The 26,592-nt window shown below is 37.2% G+C and overlaps 1 long non-coding RNA gene across 1 annotated transcript; it reads left to right on the forward strand.

Moving 5' to 3' along the window:
- The first annotated feature begins 23,171 nt into the window (after positions 1 to 23,171).
- Positions 23,172 to 24,564, forward strand: LOC136784864 (uncharacterized). Its single transcript, XR_010824505.1, has 3 exons — positions 23,172 to 23,395; positions 23,485 to 23,989; positions 24,257 to 24,564. It is a non-coding gene; the product is annotated as an uncharacterized lncRNA (long non-coding RNA).
- Positions 24,565 to 26,592: the final 2,028 nt, after the last annotated feature.

The following is a 26,592-nucleotide window of genomic DNA, read 5'->3' on the forward strand; positions in this document are numbered from 1 at the left end:
CTTTCAATGTTTTTATGCATTAATTGTATTTTCTATTTCTGATAGTGACATTCCTTGTGTTGTGAGGGAAGCTTAGAGGAGTATAAATTTTCTATCATTTTTGACACTAATTAATTTAAGAATTGAATATCTCAGTAGATAAATGATTAAAGGCTTTCAGTTCCGGTATCATTTCAAATCAAGCAATTCTCATGTGCAATACAAAATTAAAAATATGAAAAACGCAAAATTTGAATTGCTAATTTTTAATTTTATACTTATTATATATGACATAAGGCTTACCTGATCTAAATTGGTCTCGGACCTAAGTCACGTTTTTGGTAATAGTTATAGATTTCACTGTCTTTTAAAAGGTAATCTTTATATCTTCGTTATTTCCTTGAAGATTGTCAATGCCTAATGTGTCATACATAACATTAGTAGCTTTCACGTTAACTAAAATCTCAGTTAAATCTCAGTTTAGCTACTGAGTGTAGTACACTTTATGTAACTTCATTTGTATATAACTAAGTCGCTCAACTGAAATTGAATTTAAACTTTTGTTGGAAAGAGCGCTATTATTGAATGTAATTTACTCAACTCGTGATCGATATATGTTACTATTATAAACTAATGCCTTCAATTGAATATACTTTTAATATTGTACGCTTTCTTTGATCTGTGTAATATTGATGTTGCCATATAACAATCAAAATTGTCTCAAATTTTTGTTGTTTTCTTTTTATATGTAAATATATTTATGCTAGGTGCATCACGAAAATGCATAGTACCGCTTAAGAATACATAACTCTTTAGAACGTGTGCTTACTATTCTTCTACAGCTATGTATTAATTAAATTGTAAAATACTGAAAATAAGTGAAGTACTTTTGAAAAAATCATAATTGTTTAGGTTTCTAATTCCAAATCTAATTAATCAATAGTCTCAACATTATTTTTTGATACGATTATTATTCTTATATGATGAACACCAAACTTCATACAATAAACTTTGAATTTTGAGTCTTCGCATTTCATTTATCAGTAAAATATCTTACAATGATTTATAAGATTTCACATAACAGATGAATTTTTTATATTAAAAAATTTTCGTATTATCCGTTAATAATTTTCTTTTTAGTACGCTTCTCATTTTCTATATGTTAGACGTATGGGCCGGTGAACATGCAGAACTTGAGTATTTGTTGCGATTGTATGTTATAGCGAAAAGACTATTCTTCGTAGGCTGTAAGGGCTGAAACTTTATTTATAAAATAAGTTTGACAATTTTCAAAAATTTGGAGTGGAAAATGCCATTAACACAGAAAAATCTATTTTATGCACAGCAGGAAAATGGTTAAAATTATAAAATTTAATGATCATGGATTAAATAATATACACATCTGTTAGCCTGAAAACCAAGGACTCCGTATAATTCTTATGGAAAGTGACTTACAGGTAAATTGTAATATTCTGTTGCATAATAATTTTTAATGAATACATTAAAAAATCTCAATAGGCAAAGCTCTCTTCAACATATAGTTTTAGAAATTATAGTTTAAAGTAAAAAATTTTGGACTAAAAATAAATTTAAATATTTTTAAATGAAATAGTTTTAAACGAGTCTGCCAAGTACACGTTCTTATTGCTTTTAGCGATGTATCTGATGATGTGCCCATCTAAATACCCTTGAGTGTAGTGCTGAAGAGTACTTGTGGGTCCTACTTAATGTAGAGTTCTTTAATTTTTATACTATAATCTTTTAACATATCTCAAACGCTTTCCAAATTCTTATATCAACTTATCGAACGCAGCAAGCAATTATCAGAGTTTTCTGATTTAATTCCGCACGTATGCGAGCTTATAGTGTCGGTACACCCTGAACAAATATACTTTACCCTCCATCTACATACGATTTTAAATACAAACACCGCATAATCGCTGGATTTAAATGATGTAATAATAAAGGCTATTGTAAAACTTTAAAAAAATGTTAAGTGATTTTAGAATGATTTTTCTTTATCTGCATATTTGTCCTAAGCTATTTAATTTCAAAATATATTTGCTTTGTTTCAGCAAATTTTTTTATTTTAGATTGTAATATTTAACATTATACAAAATGGAGATAAATCCGCCTATTGATAGTAATTTACCCATTATTCAAGTATCATATGAGAGATTTTCAAAAACTATGGCCCAAGTTGTTTACCATAAAAATTCTGTATAGTCCGTTTTTATGACAGATTAACCCATTAACGTCCAAAATGTCAAAATTTCTTGCACGTTTTCAAAGTGATTTTTTCCTATGTAATTGGCGTTGAAAAAATTCTTGAACCACATATTCTGATGTAAAATTGCATGCTCTTTCAGAATCCGTTGCCAGAATCATGATAAAACTCACAGGAAAAGAGATATACTCGATTGAAACATAAAAAACACCTAAATTTTCGAAAAAAAAAATTTTTAGGATTTTTTTTCGAAGTGTTACGATGAAGATATCACCTTGCGACCGTGATCAAAGGTGATCATGGGAGTTGAAGTTTAACAGGGAATTTTTTTGTTGACCTTGAACCATCGCTTCTTTACAAAATGGCGGAAAAAACGAATTTTTTTTTTCAATCTTCATCAACTTTTTTCTCGAAATCTATGGTCTTTAAAAAAAAATTCATAAAAACAAAAATGCCTTAGAATCGCTCGAGGAACATTCTCAAATTTTTTCAGAATTTTTTGAGACAATTTTTGATTTTCCGGGAAACTTGTGAAATGGAATTTTCAAAAATTGTCTCAAAAAATTCTGAAAAAATTTGAGAATGTTCCTCGAGCGATTCTAAGGTATTTTTGTTTTTATGAATTTTTTTCTAAAGACCATAGATTTCGAGAAAAAAGTTGATGAAGATTGAAAAAAAAAATTCGTTTTTTCCGCCATTTTGTAAAGAAGCGATGGTTCAAGGTCAACAAAAAAATTCCCTGTTAAACTTCAACTCCGATGATCACCTTTGATCACGGTCGCAAGGTGATATCTTCACCGTAACACTTCGAAAAAAAATCCTAAAAATTTTTTTTTTTCGAAAATTTAGGTGTTTTTTATGTTTCAATCGAGCATATCTCTTTTCCTGTGAGTTTTATCATGATTCTGGCAACGGATTCTGAAGAGCATGCAATTTTACATCAGAATATGTGGTTCAAGAATTTTTTCAACGCCAATTACATAGGAAAAAATCACTTTGAAAACGTGCAAGAAATTTTGACATTTTGGACGTTAATGGGTTAATCAAAATAAGAAGAACCATACCCTTCGAATAATCTCCGTATAGAGATATTTTTTTTCCTATTGTCTTTAACCTATAGGTTACAATCACAATGGAAATTCATCGCAAGAAAATCTTAGAGAATTACTCATTCCCAGAAATACGATAATATCGTTTTTTTTCTATTGAGTTATACTGTGATAAGTCAATCACAATGGAAATTCATCGCAAGTAAAAAAAAATAAAAATTACCCCTTCCAAACATTGAAATTAAATACGCTTAATATACGATAACATCGTTCGTATAAAAAGTCAGCCTGTTAAACGAGAGCTGCATAGCAGTACCACGGATGCTTGACGTATTAACAAAAAAATAAGTGTGTGATTAAACTCATTAAAAAGAAACTTGTTTGTTACATAAAAAAACAGGTAAGTATATTTTTTTTTCATTCGATTAGTACATGCACTTTTTAATTGAATTTTTAACTTTAATGAGACTAATCATTTTTTTTTTCATAGAGATAAAAATGAATTTCAATAAAATCAATGAATTGGGAAGCTTCATTCCAAAAAATTTTGTGAAATTAAATAGCTTGACGGAAAATCAAGAGTACGATATTTCCGAAGTGGACAAAATTATGACAAAATATGGAATGAAAATCATTGTAAAGCTGTCAACAGCCGATTGGGTATTCTTGCCAGGGAGAATGGCAAAATTGGCGGAAGATACGGAGCAGTTGCAGCACCTACAAAAGGCTGCAGCAGCCAATAATTTAATAATGTTATATAAAGGAGGAAAATATCACAACGTGGAATTTAAGTCTAAAGTTTGATAGGTATTTTGTATAAAAAAAAATAATGAATAAATTTGTTGTTTATTATATATTTATTTAATAAAAATTGTTATCTTATTTTTTAACTTACATTTCTAACAATATTCGTAAGAGGTTTATATTGTATAATTTTATCGTGTATAATTAGACAATAGGCTGTAGTATTATCCGAAATGATTTCCATACACTCGATCTCGAGTTTGACGTCGACCGTGCCGGTTTTTATGGACTCGTTCTGATGCGAGCAGTCGATGACGAAGAGCGGCCCGTACGTCAAGAAGTCCGTATAGTCGAGCATGGGTCTCGCGAGTTTCTCACCAGCGTAATAGGAGGTAAAAAAGTTTACATACATGTGGTAGAGGACGGAGTAACGGGATTTCGTGAAATCAGTGTCGAGATGATCGTACGGATAAGATTCGGAATTCAGATAGAGTTTGACATCGAGTACTTTGCAATGACTGAATTTGAGCACATCCTCGTGCTGATTACTGTTCTTGTTCGTTCTGAACGCCAGAATGACGCATCGCGGCTTCTCCAATTGCGTGGACGCTTTCACGGACCACGTGTGTCGCTGCGACTTGGGCAGAAGCGGATACACGTAAAGTTCCCAGGCGCGAAAAGCGAGTGACAGACTCTTGTCCTGCTCGACGATACTGAGAAATTGGAGTTTCGTAATTTCGTTCAGGGTCACATGGGGTATTCTCCATTGCACTCGTAGCAGCTTGATCGACGAATCGGTGATTTTCACCGATGAGTAAATGGCGTTTGTATCGTCGCGGGCGCGAATGAGAACGAGCTCGTGACGCGCGTTAACGACGACTCGCCGATAATCCTCGCAAAATCCCAGCAGCATTTTCAGGAGCACGCAAAAGCTGAAATTCTTAACAGCCGCCTCCTTTTTGAGCCGGTCTTTGGCTGTAGCGACGAACCATCCGGAATGACGTAGACTGGCGCTCTCCTCGGTGCTCAGGGAATCGAGATTCTTCAGAGTGCTGGTAATACCGACGTTTCTGCATCGGTCGATCTCGATACCGTTCAATTCGTAACGAATCTCGTCGAAGAGAAAGGCCGCGGAATTGCAGTGGAGCGTAACTATATCCTCGTTGCTGGCGCTCGCGTCACGCGTGCCCTCCACCAGCTGACCCTCGACGTAGAGATAACTCTCGCACGGCAGGAGTATCAAATCTTGCTGCTGTATGGGAATGCGAATTTCGTCGCTGTTCGTCAACGAGGCGTTCGCAAACGTATTGTAGGCATGCATCTCCATTTTGGTGATGCGATTGTCGTAGGTCAGCGATGCGGTGACGTTCAAGGGATCTGCCATTGTTCCACTATGTACCTTCGCCCAATCTCTTCACGGTGAATCCCAATGATTGTAAAAATTCTATATTTCTTCTCGTTAGCAAGAAGCTCCTCTTGTCGCGATTTTCACTCCGAGCCGGTGTATTCGACTCCACGTAGGACGAACGACTAGCGAACGTTTCATCCAGTTTCACCGCTTTATAATCCTCGTTACTTTTGTAAATTAACATTTTTCTTAATGTGCAATCTTATGGTAATTTCTTCACGTCCAAAGTCTACGAGACGATCGTCCTGATCGAGGATACGTAACGTGAGACGGTCGATTACTCTGACGATGACCGGTAGATAAATGACGGTTTTCGGTGCCTCCGAGATTTTATAGCCCGGTGGAACGCCGGGAAAGAACTCGTGAATAATGTGTCGGGGTCTACCGTTGGTGTACGCACCACCCGCAATAATGCACTCGATGCGTAGAATATTTGTTTTCACAATGTCCACGGTTTCGTCGGATTCAGCCTGAGCGTTCGGTTCGATCACGCGATTAGACGAGAAGCCCAGTAATGAGCCAATGTTATTCGGTTTTCCAAAGTCAATGGAATATTTGCAGAATATTTCACTCTTCAGTGTATTATTATTCGCTCGTAGAAGAATAACGCTGTCAATGTCGCCTTGAATTTCGTATCTCGCAGAAATTTGAGACTGCAAATACTCATTTATCGCACTCAATTCGTAACAGCCTCTGGGTATCGTCAGTACCTTATCGTTATCGTAGTAGAACTTATTATTCGTCTCGTCCACATTGGCTATCGAGTTGTACGTTTGCATGTCCACGAGACCGATCTCGTGCCGATCGTCTTGCAGATTGATCGGGGGAAAGAAATCTGAATTTAATACTGATTTACGATCCGATAATGTCACGGTGAAAGACATTATTTTTTTTCAAAGTATCTGTTCTCGCAGGAATTTCACGCACAACTGACCGCAATTGCTTTTATCGTACGATTAATATCGATCATGATTGTAGTAGATTGTAACGTTAGGACCAAAGTAACGCACACATTCTTTCGGCGGTTTCAAATTTCCGAAGGAATCAAAATATACGACGATGTCGTTTAACTTGACGTAGGCTACCCAGTGGGTACCAGGGCCGCATTGATCGTCGAGATTCACCATCGCGCACTCGTTGCACCGCGGCCCGCCGAGCGGCAAAGATGTGCGCATAAAGACTCCACGGAAGTATGGTATGCGTCGGCAGATGCGTGCCAATTGTATGTTACTAGTAGCACCTGAATCCGGGAGATCATTACGACGACGAAATTTCCCCTCATTCATTTTCTTCCTCTTATCCGACCGTTTTTTTTTGTTGTTTTTTTTTCCACCTTCACGGTTTCCCTCTCCGACGACTCGCTTGTACGGTTTCAGATAAAGACCTCGGCCTCTCTCGCGCGACGCTTCCATCGCGCGATTGTGACGTTGCATTTCCTGCAATCGATCTCTCTCAGCTTTTGCACGGTTTACAGCCGTCGCTATACCCGATGCTCCACCTGCCATTGCTCCGACTGCACCTAGCAGTGGGAGTATAGGTATTATACCGCCCCGTTTCCTCGGCACTCGAATTCTTCTCTTCCTCGTAGTAGTAGTACCAATTTTTTTCTTGTTGTTGTTGTTCTTTTTTTTAGCCGCTACTGCTTTCTTCATCGCGATAATATTATGTAATCCCAAGCCAAGTTTACGCTTAGCATTCATCAATGCCCATACGGCTGCGGCGACCGCGCGTTCACCCAAGGTCGCGTCTCTTGCGGTAATACGTTCACGCGCTCTCCTCGCTAGCACTTTATCGGCCTGATGACGCTCCGGTAGATCCTCGTTGTGCCAATATGCTAAGTCGTGATCGAGGCAGGCCTCGTCCAGCGGATTTATACCACGATCGCCGCGCTCCAATCTTTCGCGAAGTCGAGTGCCGGGCCCGCAATAATTGTAACCGGGCACGTGCAGCTCAAATGGCAATTTTTTCAAGACTTTATTGAAGAACGATCCAGACATTTAGAGCAACTGCTTCTCTTGCTGACAAACGTAACAGTCTTTCATCCGTCTCGGTGGTCCGTCGTGGTGAGTGGTATTAGGTAGATTGTAGTGTTGCAAGCAATATTGATATTGCTGCACATCCGAGTCCGCGCGAATGTGCCGAGGTAATCTTTCCCACACACTCGCGATACTGTCTGGAAAGTACTCGAGCAATACGATCTTCGGTATGTGTTCGAGCTGATGATTCGTTAAGTTTTGCAGGGAATCAACTACGACTAGCATGAACGCCATCGTAATGGCAACTGACCGAATAGTTCCGTAAATCGCGAAATATAAATGAACGATACAGCTGTTCCTAAAGGTTAATAGCGAGGATGCATTTCGTGAAGCACGTGCCGACTATTCGCGTGACAAATTTGGATGCTCACGATGCTACCACGCAAATAAGAAAACGCTACGGATCGCTATTACCATCTACGATACGCTGCATAGTTTGCGGTCCGTCGAATTGCGGTAAGACAAACGTGTTGCTGAGCCTCATAGAGAGTCCGCACGGTGTGAGATTTGAGAACCTGTACGTCTACTCGAAGTCGCTGCAGCAACCGAAGTATCGATATCTGGAGCAGCTTCTGCAGGATACGGAGGAAATTGGTTACTTTCCATTTTCAAACAATTGCGAGGTTGTGAACGTCGCGGATGCAATGCCGAACTGCATTTTCATATTCGACGATGTGGCCAACGACAAGCAGGACAATATAAGGGACTACTTTTGAATGGGTAGACATTCCAACATCGATTGCTTCTACCTCTGTCAGACTTATGCGAAAATACCAAAGCATCTGATACGAGATAACGCAAACTTGCTAATAATATTTAAGCAGGATGGAACTAATCTGAAGCATATTTTCAACGATCACGTCAACAGTGATATGTCGTATGAGAAATTTCTCACATTGTGTTCGACCTGTTGGAGTCGCGATTACGGTTTCTTAGTAATAGACAAGGATAGCTCTCTGAAGAACGGTCGATATCGCAAAGGTTTCAACGAGTACGCCACGATCGAGTGAACGGCCTTGCGAGTGTCAGGCCGGTAAGGTTTCACGATCACGGCCTTGAGTGTCAGTTTGATAGTGGAGTGCAGGCCGTTCGGATCACCGTGTCAGGTCGGTTAAAACCAGTGACGGTTCGGGGAAAGCTGTTGTATACAGCATCGCGATGGATGAAAAATCGCTTCTGAAGAGGATCGCCAAGACGAGCGAGGTCATTCGCGACAAGCATCGTGCCTTGAAATCGGAGAAGGCGATAATGGAGAGCAGTTTGAACGAGACATTCAAGCCGATAGTCGATCCATTGAAGAAACTCGTTTCGCAAACGGAGGATAACACAAATAATAATAATAATAATAATTCGTTTGTCAAATACAACGATAAATTGAAGAGGGGAGCCTACTTTACATCGACACCGTATAAACGAGCAAAGAATCTTAGTAGTAGTATTAGTGAAACTATTACGAATCCATTGGATTTCATGACCGACGACGACGACGACGAGTCTTCTATAACCGATCAACCGTCGCCCGATTCAAAAAAAAGTTTGCTAGAAAAATTAAATATTGATGAAAAAAATGAACCAGGCTTGTTACAATTTGCCTTTCAACGTAATCTATTACATCCGATGCCTGCCAAGTATATTAAATTACTTCTGACCGATAGGGATAACTTGATTGATCGTGCTTTTTGACCTCTTTATAAAAATGATCAACTGACGCTTGGTAGATGTAAATTTGAAATAAGTCATGAAGGAGATATTATTCTCGATAAGACGTTATACACCGGTACAATAGGTACTTATGAACTAATTTTCATGATTGAACCCAATCGAGCCATTATAAAACCCGACGATATGGAACAATACAAGAGTATTCTCAATCAAACTAAAGCGCATAAACTGTTAAACGATAGTCTAAAACAAACCAAGGGTAATAAAGGTGCAAAATATAAAGAAATTATGAAACCATTGCTATTGGGAAAACCTATGTTACCGCCTGATCGGTTACCATCAACATCACGCGCAAGAAAATCGTCAACTTCTGACGCGTCAACATCAGGCGCAAGTAAACCGTCGGGCGCAAGTAAACCGTCAAGCGCAAGTAAACCATCGAGCGCAAGTAAACCGTCAAGCGCAAGTAAACCGTCGGGCGCAAGTAAACCTTCAAGCGCAAGTAAACCGTCGGGCGCAAGTAAACCGTCAGGCGCAAGTAAAGCGTCATCATCATCATCATCATCATCGAAAAAAAAAATGGTAAAGGTCTTATGCGTGTCACCGAGGGACCAATCAACTACGTACATTGGAACGATTCGAATGAATTGATTGAACGTTTGAGACTTTTGATCGCATCGATGGCTGCCGGTAATACGAGTCATCACAACGAGATACAGTCGATAATCGAGGAGTTGCGCGACGAGGATCTTATCGTATAAAGAAAGTTGCACGTTACATTCTTACCTCAGTGTAATATCAACGTCTTTCGGTAGTACGAGGTAAAAAAAAAATTAAATGTCTGATTCCTGCTGTTGTGAAATTTACATTTGTTTAACATACATCGTAGAATGTATACTCTCGACATTACGAGCCATCAAAAAGAGGAATAACGAGCAACAACAAGAGACTGATTTTTGAAAAAAAGTGACAGTAGTGCATTTGAAATGTCGATAAATAAATTTGGAATTGGACTGGATGGTGAGAGTAGGAAACACTTTCACGAACCAAATTTAGAACATTTACTGCTCGAATTTAAACAATATTTGACAATAACATTGAATAAACATAATGAACAATTTGAGAAAAAGATGGACCAAATTTTGCAAACAATTTGTGAAAGATTGGATGATAAAGTGAGTAAGGAAGATCTGATAAGTGAAACACTTAGCAGTAATTATAAATTCTAAGAATCTGTCCAGTTTTGAAAAAAAAATGAGCAAAGAAAATATACAGTTGGTGGAGGAGCTCCATGCACCGGCGAGGATAAATTTTCCACGCAGAAGAGTCATCGTGCGTGGCTTCGACGATCTCTGGCAGGCCGATCTTGTTGATATGCGCAATTACGTCGATGCGGGTCACCAGTACGTTCTCACTGTAATCGATACCCTCTCGAAATACGCTTGGTCGGTGGCATTAAAGACCAAGAGCGGCAGAGAAGTGACGACGGCAATGATGAGAATCCTAAAGACCGGCAGATGTCCGAAAAATTTACAGACCGACAACGGCAAGGAGTTTTACAACGGTGACTTTCAGGCGTTGATGAGGAAACGCGGGATAAATCACTACTCGACCTACAGCGTGATGAAAGCGTCGATAGTCGAGCGCTGGAATCGTACGTTGAAGACGGAAATGTGGAAACGATTTACGCTGAACGGCAATTACAAGTGGCGCGCTATGCTGCAAGAGTTGGTGGATGCGTACAATGGGCGAAAGCATCGTACCACGGGAATGCGTCCCGTGGATGTGAAACCCGAGCATGCAGATAAGCTACTCAAGACAGTATAGAGTCACATCAAGGTCGCAGGTCGTGCCAAGTTCAAAGTCGGCGATTTCGTACGAATCAGTAAATACAAGCAGATGTTCGCCGAAGGCTACACGCCAAATTGGACGACCGAAATATTCGAGGTGGCGAAAGTGCAGAGGACCAATCCCGTTACGTATCTCCTCAAGGATTCCAGGGGCACGGAACTGTTGGGTGGATTTTACGAATACGAGCTTTCGAAAACCATCAATCCCGATGTGTATCTGGTGGAGAGAGTATTGCGCAGAAAGGGCAATAAAGTGTTCGTTAAGTGGCTGGGATTCGACAGTACGCACAATTCCTGGATAAATAAGAGCAATGTTTTATAAGAACTTTTATTAAGATGTATCGGTGAAATAAAAAAAAACAATAAAGCGACTAAATAAAAACAATAAATAAATTATAATTTTAGACTATAATGTCCCCAGGGTAGAGTCGCCGCGGTGCCGGGTGTAACGAAACGCTTGTCGTCGTACGGACTGAGGGCGACCTTTCTCTGACTGATCGAGAAAACTCGATGCAGCTTCGATCTAATTAAATTTTGACAGCGAGACTGTACGGTGAAATTGTCCAAACAATCCTTGTAGTCGTCAAATGTTATATTTCTATCGATAACGTAACCTTTGACACCTATGGCTTTTTTGGTAATTCTCGCACAGTCCTGCACCTTGAAAGTATACATTTTTGCCCTCAGTCCTACGATCTCGGTCATGATACGACCATTGTTCTCGTCCTTCATCAAACCAGGTATCTTTTTGTTAACGCGCGGCAAGTCATACCGATTGTCGTCGGGATAATCGCTGGTGTCGAATCGCGCGAGATCGCGTCTCATGTACGAGTAAACGTCGTCGCACTCCACGCTGTATATCAGACTGTCCGTGTCGGTATACATCGCTCTACATTTACCGCCGAATGTAGGAAGCATATAGTCATAGTGAAATTCGTACAAGCAAATTTTTGAAATATCTAAAATACTCATTCCCACGTAAATGGGTTTATCAAATTTCGCGAACAATTTCGACAATTGAATCGCGACCAAATTCTCGTTAAAAATCGCGAGACTGAAAATTCGGTTTGGAAATCAGGCTATCCGCCCCGTATCTTCCCTCCCACTTGGTTGCGAGCCTCACGTCAACTCTATTCCTCACGTTCTCCATTGTTTTACCGAAAACCGCGTTGTTCATCAACTTGAAGAGATTCCTCTCAAATTCGTTAGTGGACGCGGTGCGCAAACGCGTGTTCAGCTCGATGTAATCGCGTAGTCAGGTGGACTGCTGAAACTTTAAACCGCGATGTATACGCTTCAGTACCAGTCCATTACGCATACATTGTTGCAGAGCGCGATAATGTATTACGTAACGGGTCTTATCGTTTAAAGTGGCCAGCAGCTTCTCCTGGCTCGCGCCCGGCGGCTTCTCGCGCACCATGCAGAACGGTAGGTCCGCGTGTTTGTCGTGAACTCGCGCGGATACTCCAAATCGACCTCCAAAATATAACCCTCGGGATGATCCGTGGGTATAGCGGAGACATCGAGATTGGCAGCGTCCTCCATCCATTGGAATCCATGGGTGGGCAGCGGCTGACACATTGCCCACCCATAAAGATTGTTTACGTCGTAATACATGAGATATTTAGACGGTTCCGCCGGATCGTAGTCCCGCATGTACCGATTCTTGGCCCTCTTGTAACGACGGGAGCACTGACTCAAACCACCGCGTATACCGCGCTCCACGAACAGCAACATATCCACGTCCGTGAAAAGCTCCAGCCTGATTCGCGTATGCTTCAACATCGCGTCCCAGGTGAAGCCCGGCAGCGCATAATAATGGGCTGGACCCAAGTTATAATTTAGCATGCAACTATCGCGAAAACTTTGGAAAACGTCGGTCAACAATAGGACATCGGTCTTCAAGTACAAATCACTGTACTCCCCAAGTGTGCGCATCTGGAATTTGGCCCATATCTCTACGGCATGACTGTATGCTTCCTCGCTGATATCGCTGTCGGTCAGTCTGTTGCGAAACGACTGGCGCGGTGGTAAAGCCGTCTCTTCCAATCGAGCCGCACTATCTATATAGTCGTAAGGAAAAAATACCTTTCCTCGTAAGCAAGTTGAACTGCTTGACGCTCAAGTCCGAAAATTGTGACCTCAAATTTGTCAGCTGAGATTCCGTCAAGTACGAACTCAATTTGTCCAGACTGGAGGCCATAAATTTGAACGAATCGATAAATCTCAACCCTATATTATAATTTCCCAAATATTTGGGTGAATGAAATGTCTTTTTCCTTATGTACAGGCAGCAGATATACCGATCCCTCGTACAAATTAGCGATATTCTCGAGAATAAAATGCGAATCATAGCCGGAAAAATTGTGGAAAATCACTGGAATTACATGCGAATCTTTAAAATTTAAATTACAATTATTGTGAGCCGGTCCTCTATATCTGCCGGTCAGATGATCGTGATCGCGAATTCGTAGTTGATTCGGAAGAAACGGCTTTTTGCATATATGACAATTGGGGGTCATTATAGTGACGCGATCGTTCAGTAAGACTAAGATTACGCATGGGTACGATAGTGCCCAGTTTCTCGCTCGCGATACGCGCAATGACCTCGAGCTCGCGTACGAACCATTCGATGCAGTCGACACCCCGATGAGCATCGTATCTCGAGAGTGATGCATCGCGAGCACTTTTTAAATAATAGGCTACACTTATAGGTTCATGCTTCTGATAAATATCACTATTGTTCGATTGTTCAACTTTCGATAAAATGCACTCGAGATCCGCGTATACGACGAATGGCACTCGTTCCCCATTTTTGATGTTCTTGAAGGAAACCCAGCGATCCTCGGACTCTCTCGGTAGCATCAATCGGAGATTATCGTTGAGCTGCGCGCAATTCTGCTCATGCGACTCCAGCTTCTCCACTGTACAAAAGTAGTGGAGACATCAAAAAATAAATCATATGCAGTTATATTTGTATTATTATTATTAATACATACCGATCGCATATATAATGTGCAATTTTGCTCTTGGTGAATTGACTTCGCACCAATCTCGACAAATTCCTTATGCACATGAAATGTGCAGCTCCCTGTTCATCGTTGACGAGAAGAAGATTGGCATGCCTCGATCTCTTCTTTCTCGTCACCAGAAGAGGTACGATTTTTGCATCGATATCATTCTCCAAGGTAAAGATGTTGACCGACAGGTCATTATCCGTCTCGAATTTCGGGATCTGTTTTAGCGTAGTCGGAAAGGTTATGCTACCGACGTCTAAAATCGTCCGAAAATGTGGATAAGAGGACGTACGATTTGGATGAGCCGTAGATTTTGCCGGATAGTGTGCCGCCGTCACGGACCACGCGAAACATGCATTATCGCTGGTTTCTAAATTTATCAGAGCTTTCCTACTTGTGATAGCAGATGGCAGATTAATTCTACAACCCGCGTGCAACAGGTTAAAACGATTAATGTTAACTAATAAATAATGGATTTTTTGTAAAGCCCATCCACTATCACTCTCTTGAAATCGCTTAATTTTTTCATAATAACGTCTAAAATATTTTTCCTATACCAATCACTAAAATTATCAGTTTTATACAATGTTGCGTTAGTCGTACTGATATTTTTTTCATCACTATTGTCCTTGGAGATGAATTGTCCGTTAAATACACAATTAACCTTAACACTAATTGCACTAACAAATACCTTATCTATACGCACACGCAATAATACTTCCGCGTCTACTAAAAAATCCTTAGGCTCTATATAATTACTGTTAACTACCATACCGCTGCATATTCGACTTCGAAACGCCGAATCAAGCTCCTCCCAGATAAGTTCTTGAACGTCATTAATACAACCAGCGTTTGATTTAATATGATTCAGTTCTCTCTGCGCTCGTAGCAATAGACACTTTATAGACGCGATTTCGGCGAAATTCTTTTGACGCGTTCCAACGGGCAAAGCTCGATCCGCGTTGCCTCAATCGTCGAATATGCTCGCGACATTCCAGTACCCACGCATCGTACTCATTCGCGCTATTAATTGTAAAAAATTTTCTTCGCAATTCAGTCGACATTTTGTGTGTTTCTTAAAGAAATGACTCTGTCATACGGTGAACAACAACAATAAATTAATAATTGCGAATGCGTCTCTCGCGAAGAGTAACGCTTATATATATCGAATAGAGAATGGAAGTAGGGGTATCTACACATCCCATTGTTTCGTCCGAAATGCATACTGACATTGATATACATTGTTTTTTTTTTCAGAAGTCTTTTATTCCTTTATATATTGATCATAAATATGATTCAGTTCTCTCTACGTTCGTAGCAATAGACACTTTATAGACGCGATTTCGGCGAAATTCATTTGACGCGTTCCAACGGGCAAAGCTCGATCCGCGTTGCTCAATCGTCGAATATGCTCGCGACATTCCAGTACCCACGCATCGTATTCGTTCGCGCTATTGATTGTAAAAAACTTTCTTCGCAAGGAAGTAGGGGTATCTACACATCCCATTGTTTCGTCCGAAATGCATACTGACATTGATATACATTGTTTTTTTCAGAAGTCTTTTATTCCTTTATATATTGATCATATACAGATTTCATAAAGTAGACATTTTGCAGTGAACATATACCATAATGATTCATACACTTGGGTAACGGTGGTTCGAAATTTTTACTCCATCCAAGACTAAATTTACCCCACTCACACTCCTTCGCATTGTATATATTTTCTAAGTTGCAAATTTTTCTCAACCAATCATATTTCTCCCGTCCTTTCACGAAAATCCAATCCTCCTCCTCGTATGACGTTACATACTTTCTTATTACATCTTTATACTTGTAATAAGGTGAATGACCGTCGGTCCAATTGAATCCATGGCGATTAAAATAAAGCCAACTTTAAAAAGAAAAAAACATTATATTTTTTATCTTTAAAAAAAAAAAAAAATAAATACTTACTCATTCTGTTCTCTCTCGAGATCGCTCAACCAAGCTTCTTGAAATGGTGGTGAAAATACATTGTGATACACTTCATTATCACGTAACACCGCAAACTCTTTAACTATAAAACTTTTGTCGGTCAATACAAAACCTTGAAAATCAACGAATGTCGGTGTCATTATCGTCGTCAGTCGCTCGATGCAATACTGAACGATCATTTTTTTTTATCGCATTTAAGAAATTTCTTTTCTCCCTCCATCAGGGGAACAAATATGCTAAACGTATTAAAATTCAATGTTTTTTTTTTTTTTTTTTTGGAGGGGATAATTTCTAAGATTTTTTCCCATTGTAATTAATAAACAATGGACTCCTTATCAAATGTAACTTTATATTTTAAAGAAACGATAAAGTCTTTCTCTCGACGAAGATATTTCTTCGGATGCTTCATTTCAGTTCTTTTCTTCGTCGAGAATAGCGCGAGCGCAACGATGCATAGAATAACTCACATAATGGATATAGAAGCTTTCTTAGTTTATAAAAAAGAATTTAAATATAAAGATATAGCTATAATTGATTTAAAAAGTAACCAAATTTCTTACGCATCTTTTCGTTTGCGTGACACTATGAAGAACCTTAGTGAGAAAGACAAAAAAACCGTGTGGTATTTGCTCAATATGGTGCATGGTATAAAATACAGTGATACGGGATTCGAGAAATACGAGCAGGAGGATGTAGATTTTATTGGAGATTGCTTAACCTGCGAGAATCCCGTAGTAGCCTACAAGGGAGGGAATATTGAAAAAAATATATTGAATAGGATGAATGTGGAAAATATAAATTTAGAAGTGTATGGTTGTCCTAAGTTTAAGGATTTAATTAAATTATATGATTTTGAAAAAACACCGTGTAATTTACACGTTCGAGAGACGAACTTGGACAATGAACGTATCCACTGTCCTTACGAGGAGGTGTCAGTTTTTGCCAAGTGGATAAAAGCAAATATGTGATTCTTCGAAAACTATTTAGAGAAATAAAGAGGAGAACACAAGTCCTCAAATCTTCATTCAATCTTATACCGTCGTCGGTGCTGCACACAGGAAAAAAAAATGAGCTGCGAAATGTGTAAATTAATCATGATTTAAGAGGATATTGTTCCTCTTTCACCCACTCCTCCCAGAGAATTGACAGAGGAATACGTCAATCGAATTAACGATTTTTTCATTCGTTACTTCGAAGAGTATGAACGGAAACTGCATCTTTATTTGCATAAAAACTGTAAGTATTTATTTTTTACATTCTTTCATAATTATTGTTTGTTTGTTTTTGTTTTTTTTTTAATAAAGTGAAGAAAGACGAAGAGAAACAGGCTGAGGAAAAAGATATTGAGTCAAAGGAGACGAAGAAGGAAGAGGAGGAGGAGGAAAAAGATATTGAGTCAAAGCAAACGAAGAAGGAAGAAGAGGAAGAGGAGAAAAAAGTAGAGGAGGAGGATATTGAGTCAAAGCTGCCTAAGAGGGAAGAAGAAGAGGAACAACCACATTTCTATTTCTTTTACTATTAAATTTTGTGTATAATATTTAAAAAAAAATATGAGAGAAAAAGTAGAGGTTAAATAAAATATTATTGAAAAAATATTATTGTAAATATTCCCCGTCCTATTTCATCAGGAGTAAACGGAAAGAAATCTAATACGTTTTGATTAAGAGTTGTAACTCAATCTAGAGTAGAGATAGATAAGGATTATTCGTACTGGAGAGCAATCTCGACTTCAGTAGTGTTTCTGACAGTAGACGAAATGGATTCAAACCAAAAAAAAAATCAGTTGGCCAGACAAAAAATGACATTATTGGATTATCAACAAACAGGAAAGCCTGTAGCAATCGTAAAGCCATTTAGGATTGTACAACAGCCAACACCGCAGTTAGTTGTACCAAATAGATGGAGACTTCTGCAGCAGCATCAACCACTTCGTAGACCTTTAAATGCACCGCTGCAGCCTGATGCTGCTGGTACTGGTGCTGCTGCTGGTGCTGCTGGTGATACCGATCATCAACCTATACCACATATTGTAAGCTGTGCAATATGTGGTCTACGTGAGCAGAGGGGTCGTGATTGCATTTAACAGCCACCATCACGAATCGGTAAGAAAAGTTTAAACTCTTCTAACATTAAGTACTTCACGAAATTAAAATTTAAGACTAATAATAAATCATTTTCAATTTTGAATCGCAGATTCTGCTGCTGGTGCTGCTGCTGCTGCTACAGTTTAGGAGCAATATTATTATGTGTATAATATTATTATTATTTTAAAAATATATAAGTTTTAATTAAAAACTCCAACGATCGTTCAACTCGTAACCCCCATCTCCCTGCTTCTCACCCTTGAAATCACGCGAAAAATTATAAGACAATATTATTATTAACGTTCGTCGTATCAGGATGCTAGTTAAAATATTGAGATCATCCAAAGTATGGACGAGGTAGTGGAAGATAGTAGTGAGATGGAAGAGGAGGATAATAACGTGTTGATAGCTATTGTGAGGTAGCGAAAGCTAATACGTATTGTTAATATATTTCGTATTGAGCTTACATCTCTTCCATTCTCAGTCTACCGAGTTTGCTTAACGTGATAGTTCCTACAAAAAAAATGTAATTAAATTGTACAGATTATTTACTGAACAAACCTTCAAAATAAAAAATTAAACTTCCTTTTTTTTTATCAACCTTACAAATTAGAATTTGCATTTAGAGGTACAAATAAAAAATATACGAGGATGCTAGTAGGTCTCTATTGACATTCTCTTTGACTGCGTTCCACTTCTCGGAAAGGAAGCTAATACGTTTTGATAAAGAGAAGACTAATATGTATTGATAAAGAGGAAAGAAAGGCATCAGATTAACTAAAAAATACGTGCGTAATCGGTCAGTTCATATTTCATTGGAAGATCGTTTTGCGTCTGAGCGACTAGTGACGAAAAATCTTGAGATCATTTTAACGCTAGCGATGGTAGTGTAAAGAACAATGTTGTGTGACATACCGAAAAAGCAAGAAAATGATTTGTAGGAGAATGTGGAGGTGGTGCAGGACATTGAGGATGACCTAGATTTTGCAGCCTTAGTTGAGGAACTTATGGAGATAACTAATGAAATGGAGGAACAAATGGAGCAAGAGGAGGAAGAGGAGCAAGAGGAGCAAGAGGAGGAAAAGGAGCAAGAGGAGGAAGAGGAGCAAGAAGAGAAAGAAGATGAAGAGGCGGCGTAAACCTAAAAATCGCATGCTAAATTTTTGTAAGTATACTTGCTTTGTTAAAAAATAGAGCTATTACTATGCGAAAAGTAACAACATGATTTCAATTATGTTTAAGGTGAGAAATATTGGCTACGCGATCGGAGTCTTTCGTCACGGGAACACAAGCTGGGCGCAAATGGAGCCTGAGATAGACCTTACTTCGACGAGGCAAAGTGGACCATTTTGATTTTAGATGGAAGAACTAATCAAAACGTAGAGCCCAGCTATCTCGCTGCAGATTATCAGAAAAAAAAAATGAAGATTGTGAAAAATATATATATTTTAAATAATAAAGTGCGTTTTTTTATGCCGCAAGGCTGTTTCACCAAAATCTACGTATATTTATACGTTCCCTCAATTCCTTTCATAATAAATTAATTTTACAATATGTGTTCTCTCTCTCTCTCTCTCTCTCTCTTATATCTCTCGCGTAAAGGGCTGGGACGTTTGGCGGATCCGTTGCGAACACCTTCTGGAATTTTTCATTTGAAATTAGGCATACCAATGGATGAAATAACAAAATAGGCAGATAGGCGCGCGATGTACTACACAATTCATAAAATGGAAATTAGATTCGCAAACTTCTTATAAAATTATACTACGTTATCAGTACCAAGAGAACTAACGATATAAATAAACCTTTTTGTTAAAGGCTAAACAATTGGAGTGTCACGTGATTAATTTTCCCACACCACCGGGGTGTCACGTGATTATTTTTCCCCCATCACCCTGGAGTGGGAGCAATCCCCCTCCGCTAAGAAGTGGGGGTATTTCCCCCACCTCCCCTTCCCCCGCGAAACCCCGACCCCCTCGCCATCCCGGTCCCAGAATCCCTATAGCCACACTACTTAAGTACTCCCTGACACCAAGTGTGTTACCTTAGTCCCATAAATGTACTCCCTGACCCCAAGTGAGTTATCCTAGCCCCTTTATATGTACTCTCTGACAGCAAGTGAGTTATTCTAGCCCCTTTAAAAGTACACCCTGGCCCCAAGTGAGTTACCCTGGTCCCATATAAGTACTCACAGACATTAAGTGAGTTACCCTAGTCCCATATAAGTACTCTTTGACCCAAAGTGAGTTACCCTAGCCCCTTTATAAGTACTCCCTGACCCCAAGTGTGTTTCCTAAGTCCCATAAATGTACTCCCTTTCCCCAAGTGAGTTATCCTAGCCCCTTTATATGTACTCTCTGACCGCAAGTGAGTTATTCTGGCCCCTTTATAAGTACTCCCTGACCCCAAGTGTGTTACCCTAGTCTCATATAAGTACACCCTGAACCCAAGTGAGTTAGCCTAGTCCCAAAGAGGTACTCCCTGACCCCAAATGAGTCACCCTAGCCCCTTTTTAAGTACTCCCTGACCCCAAGTTTGTTACCTTAGTCCCATAAATGTACTCCCTGACCCCAAGTGAGTTATCCTAGCCCCGTTATATGTACTCTCTGACCGCAAGTGTGTTACCCTAGTCCCATATAAGTACTCTCTGACCCCATGTGAGTTACCATATCACCTTTATAAGTACTCGCTGACCACAAGTGAGTTATCCTAGCCCCGTTTATATGTACTCTCTGACCGCAAGTGAGTTACCCTAGTCCCATATATGTACTCCCTGACCCTAAGTGAGTTACCCTAGCCCTTTATAAGTACTCCCTGACCCCAAGTGTGTTACCCTAGTCTCATATAAGTACTCCCTGAAGCCAAGTGAGTTACCCTAGCCCCTTTATAAATACTCCCTTACCCCAAGTGAGTTATCCTAGCCCCTTTATATGTACACTCTGACCGCATGTGAGTTATCCTAATCCCATATATGTACTCCCTGGCCCTAAGTGAGTTACCCTAGCCCCTTTATAAGTAAGTAGTGTGGCTATAGGGATTCTGGCCCGGATGGCGAGGGGGTCGGGGTTTCGCGGGGGAAGGGGAGGTAGGGGAAATACCCCCTCTTCTTAGCGGAGGGGGATTGCCCCCACTCCAGGGTGGTGGGGGAAAAATAATCACGTGACACCCCGGTGGTGGGGGAAAATTAATCACGTGACACTCCAATTGTTTAGCCTTTAACAAAAAGGTTTATTTATATCGTTAGTTCTTTTGGTACTGATAACGTGGAATAATTTTATAAGAAGTTTGCGAATCTAAATTCCATTTTATAAATTGTGTAGTACATCGCGCGCCTATCGGCCTATTTTGTTATTTCATCCATTGGTATGCCTAATTTCAAATGAAAAATTACAGCCGGTGTTCGCAACGGGTCCGCCAAACGTCCCAGCCCTTTACGCGAGAGATATAAGAGAGAGAGAGAGAGAGAGAGAGAACACATATTGTAAAATTAATTTATTATTAAAGGATTTGAGGGATCGTATAAATATACGTAGATTTTGGTGAAACAGCCTTGCGGCATAAAAAACGCAATTTATTATTTAAAATATATATATTTTTCACAATCTTCAATTTTTTCATTTTTTTTTTTCTTATAATCTGCAGCGAGATAGCTGGGCTCTGCGTTTTGATTAGTTCTTCCATCTAAAATCAAAATGGTCCACTTTGCCTCGTCGAAGTAAGGTCTACCTCAGGCTCGATTTGCGCGCAGCTTGTGTTCCCGTGACGAAAGACTCCGATTGCGTAGCCAATATTTCTCACCTTATACATAATTGAAATCATGTTACTTTTCGCATAGTAATAGCTCTATTTTTTAACAAAGCAAGTATACTTACAAAAATTCAGCACGTCTTTCATCGATGAAAAAGAAGTAGTAGGTACAGATGGATTTTCATCCTCCTCCTTCCTTAGATTTTATCCTCACAATGCACCAAGTAAATCAGGAAAGTAACGAAAATTTAAATAAAGCAAACTTAAATGCTCCAGACAAAAAACAACGAAGTACTAAATCCATCAATTTCAACGATCGATTAATTATCTATGATTTTTCAATGTGTACTGCATTGTTGAAGGCATGCACCAAGTAAATCAGGAAAGTAACGAAAATTTAAATAAAGCAAACTTAAATGCTTCCAGAAAAAAATAACGAAGTGCTAAATCCATCAAGGTCAACGATCGATTAAATTTCTATGATTTTTTAATGTGTACTGTTGAAGGTTTGAGGATACGGCGACATTTTACAGAACGGTTTAGAAGTTTTCATATTGAACGGTTGGCAACAAAGATGGCGTAATGAAAAAAACATAGATTGGAAACTGACTATTGAAATTGCTATATCATTTTAAGTATGTGTTAGTATTGTGCGACATAATTGTTTAAATGGGTTAAGTAAGAAGTAAACACAAATTTTTTGAGCAAAAGTGATTTATGGTAAATCATAACAACTGATTAATTAATCAAAAATGGATCAGATAAGTTAATCCCTGTTTCAGTTAATATATCTATTATTACATAAACTATATAAAGTGTAGAATATATTTCTTTGTTAAAAAGTTTATAAATTTTACAGGTTAATGGATAAGCAAAGGGATTTGAAGTATTGAAATGAATCCAGAAAATTATTATTTCTTTTTATTAATTTTTAATGTAAGAAAATAAGTAATATCTTTTTAATGTATATTATTATTAGCTAATAATTTACTCAATTTTGCTTAAATTTACAGATAATAGAACACTGAAAGGGGAGATGAAGGTGCCATAAAGGAACAATGGTGACATGAATACAAAGAAAAAGAACTGAGAGAATAGGATTCATAAATCACCAAAAGGGCAAATTAAGTAAAAACGAGAAGTTTTAATTAAAAAAGACATAATCTACTCATAAGAAAGCCATTCCAACCAATACAATGTCTACTGTTAAGCAGTGTTCTCAGTGCGTACAAAGAATGTGGAAACTTATAATGCCTGAAAATCAGTTAAGTATCCTCAGCAGTGTAGTTGCTTTGCATGTATATGTGTGCGTTTGATGTAATTAATCATACAATTATTGTGCTGAAAATGTACTTTGTTTCTTTGTAATAATTTTCTTATAATTAGATTTACAAAATGTATGGCTAATCCTCTTTTGAATATGTAATATATAGACCATGTAAGTTTTCAGTTAATGAAAGGACGTTGTTTCAAATATGTGAATCAAAGGCGATTAAATTAAAATTGAATTAAAACATCTGAAAAGCAAAAACTTACGCTTGCTTTATTTAAAAACAACAGCTATAGGATGCAAAGATTAAGAATAGGTGGTGAATCTAGGAAGGAATTGTGTACGGTATGCTTCAACTTATTTATGAATCTACAACTATATATTAAAATTTGAAAACTAATTTTCTTTATGAATAATCTACTGTTTTAATTTAGAATTTCGAGCCGAGTAATGTACCAGAATATGAAAGCAAAATATCAAATACAGAGAGGCGAGTGGATGAAAGAAGTAATTTGGCTCTCAATAAAGGAGAACAAAAGCTTTCTCTTCTAAAATTATTGGCTTAAAAAATAGAAGACAAGTGTTTTGAAGTGATAATTTTTAATTGGACATGAACGCAGCTATTTGTATAAGTAAAACAGGAGAAACGTCAGATAAGCTAATATTTGTTATAATTAATACATCTATTGTTAATGTAATGTAGAACGAATGACTTTGTTAAAATATTTATAAATTTTACAGGTAATTCTAGGATTATCGAACATGATTCAAATTCTGAGATAGCAAGAAACCTGGCCTTGGAATCTGCAGTATATTTTTAAAACGCTACTATGGAAATTATGCTCTACTATTTCTTGACCAACTTTCTAAATAATTGGACATTGAAAGAGGAGACGAAGATGCTATAGTGAAACAATACTGGCATGAATACGAAGAAAAGTAATAGAAATAATGAATGATATAAATACACCAGGAGATCATTTTGACAAAAAATTAGACATTTTAATTGAAAAATTTACTTTTCTCATGAGAAAGTCAGTTTATTGTATTCCAACCCAGAAGTAATCTGTAAACTTAGCAAATCAGTATTAATAATTAACTTTTCATAGCAATGTACTTGATGTTTAGAATTATTTCTGGTTCTTTGCCTTAATGTCGTAGATCAAATTTTTTTAATGCATTATTAATTTCAATTTTTTTTTTTAGGTTTTGGAGATCAGTTGATGCACTAGAATATAAAAACCAAAAATGAAATACAGACTAAAAAGTACATAATCGAAGCCCTTTATTTTGGAAAAGACAATAATAGTTTATTTTACTCAAGATAATGTTTATGAAACTTAAAAATAATTTACATTATAATTTATTACCTTTGAGCTTGAAAGCAATACTTTTGATATACATGATTGATTGATTAACGAAAATAATATTATCCTATATATATATTATAAGATGCATCTCACAGGGCTCTGCACATTGGTTTTTACTCTTTACATCAAATTATAGCCTTTATTTAGCGTGCAGAAGATTTTTTTCAAATGTAAATATATGGATGTAATAAATTCATCGGTATATTTATTGTTAAAGTCATTTTTGAAAAACATTTTGTAACTTTAAAAATTATATGTTCGACTACAACTTTGTGCAATTTTTATTATCAAAATTTTCATTTAAAAAAAATATATATATGTCATGTTAATCGAAAAAATGATCTAAAAATAAATTCAAAATGAATACGTATCTAAGACATTTATGCATATTTTTGTTTTATTTATTTAAAATATATATTTTCTGAACCATATTGTACATACTTTCTTCAACCCCTCTTTCTCTGCCCCTTCTTATATATACCGAATATATATAGTTAATGTTTACAGTTGCCTGAATTTAAATTTATAGTTAACATTTATAATTGTTCACATAAGATGAATAACCCAAAGAACACGAAATCTAGCCGAAAAATTTGGATGTTCGGTGGATTTCGTTACTATATTACCAAGACGAAAAATGAAAGAATGTAAGTTTTCTATTTATTAAAAAAAATAAATAAAGGTTAAGTTACTTATAAAAATTTGAATATATCTTTAGATATTTAAACTGTATAAAATATAAACAGTTAGGTTGTAAAGCTCATGGCATTTTTCATGACAATAATTTTAAAAGTTCAGAAGGATCGCATAATCATGAGCCCGATGAAAAAAAGAACAAGAAAAGGGAATTTTACAAAAATGTCTTAGGAATGACACAAACACGAGGAACAAAACCAAAAGATTTATACAATGCTGCAATAACGAAGTAATTATATTTGTATTTCCAAGCTAAACATCATAATTAATAACTTTTTTTTTTATTTAAAACAGTCAGCCAGAAATGAATAATGTGGTTAATTTTCCCTCGTGTAGAAGAACGATACAAAGATATATAAAGAATACACAAAATATACAGAATATTAAATTAAACAATGGAACACTAAAAGAACTGGGAGAAAATTTAATTAGAAATAAAGATATATTAAAATACAGAAATAATACTGAGAATTATACAATAAGTATTAAAATTATACAAAATTTGAATTATTATAGCCTCATTTTTTATGATGAGCAATTTATTAATACTATAAACGGCGAAAATATTTTTATCGATGGAACATTTAAATCCGTCCCAAATTTAAAAGATAAAAACTTGCAGTTAATAACTGTGCTAATTAGCATTGATGATGATTCAGATAAAGTAAATTTATATTTTATAATCGTATTTTATCTGATATACTAATACTTTAAATAACAATATTTTCTTATATTATATTCAATTCTTTCTGCATATTTTCAACAGGTTTTACCATGCATGTGGATCATAATGAATAACAAAATGCAAGAAAACTATATAGAAGTTTTCAATTTCTTTAAATCTAAATTCCCTCAATTACATCCTAAAGTAGCAATGACAGATTATGAAATAGGTTTAAGTAATTCTTTAAGAACAGTATATCTAAATATAAAAACTACGCACTGCTTCTTCCATTTTGCTCAAGTATGTAATACATTAATCAAAAAATTCATTTTATCTCGACTATATCACTTTATTATTTATATTAGAAATTTGATTCATGTTGTATGATACATTGTTTCATAGGCTTTAATGAAGAAAGCGCAATCATTGAACATAATCAATAGAAAAAAAAATAAGCTCACTTATCCCGAATATTTCATAGTCATAAAGAAAATAATATCTTTAGCATTATTACCAGCAAAGCAAATTGTCGAGGTTTTTAATTTATTAAAAACTGATGTTAATAAACGTTTTGGATCCTATTTCAACTTATATTTTGCATATTTTGAAAAATTTTGGCTAAAAAAGATAGGCCCAGAAAATTTTTCAGTTCACAAATTGAAACATAGGACAAACAATAAATGTGAAAATTATCATAGTGTACTAAGCAAAAGCTTAGGAAAAGCTCCTCACCCTACCCTCTTCCTGAGTAAGAATATTTTTTATAATATATAATACAAATAATGTTTATACCTATTCTCTATTAGTAGGTG

This window comes from Prorops nasuta, unplaced genomic scaffold, assembly GCF_024137725.1.
Source record: "Prorops nasuta isolate Cenicafe-Biocafe unplaced genomic scaffold, Cenicafe_Pnas_1.2 PNAS00087, whole genome shotgun sequence".
NCBI classification, from domain to species: domain Eukaryota; kingdom Metazoa; phylum Arthropoda; class Insecta; order Hymenoptera; family Bethylidae; genus Prorops; species Prorops nasuta.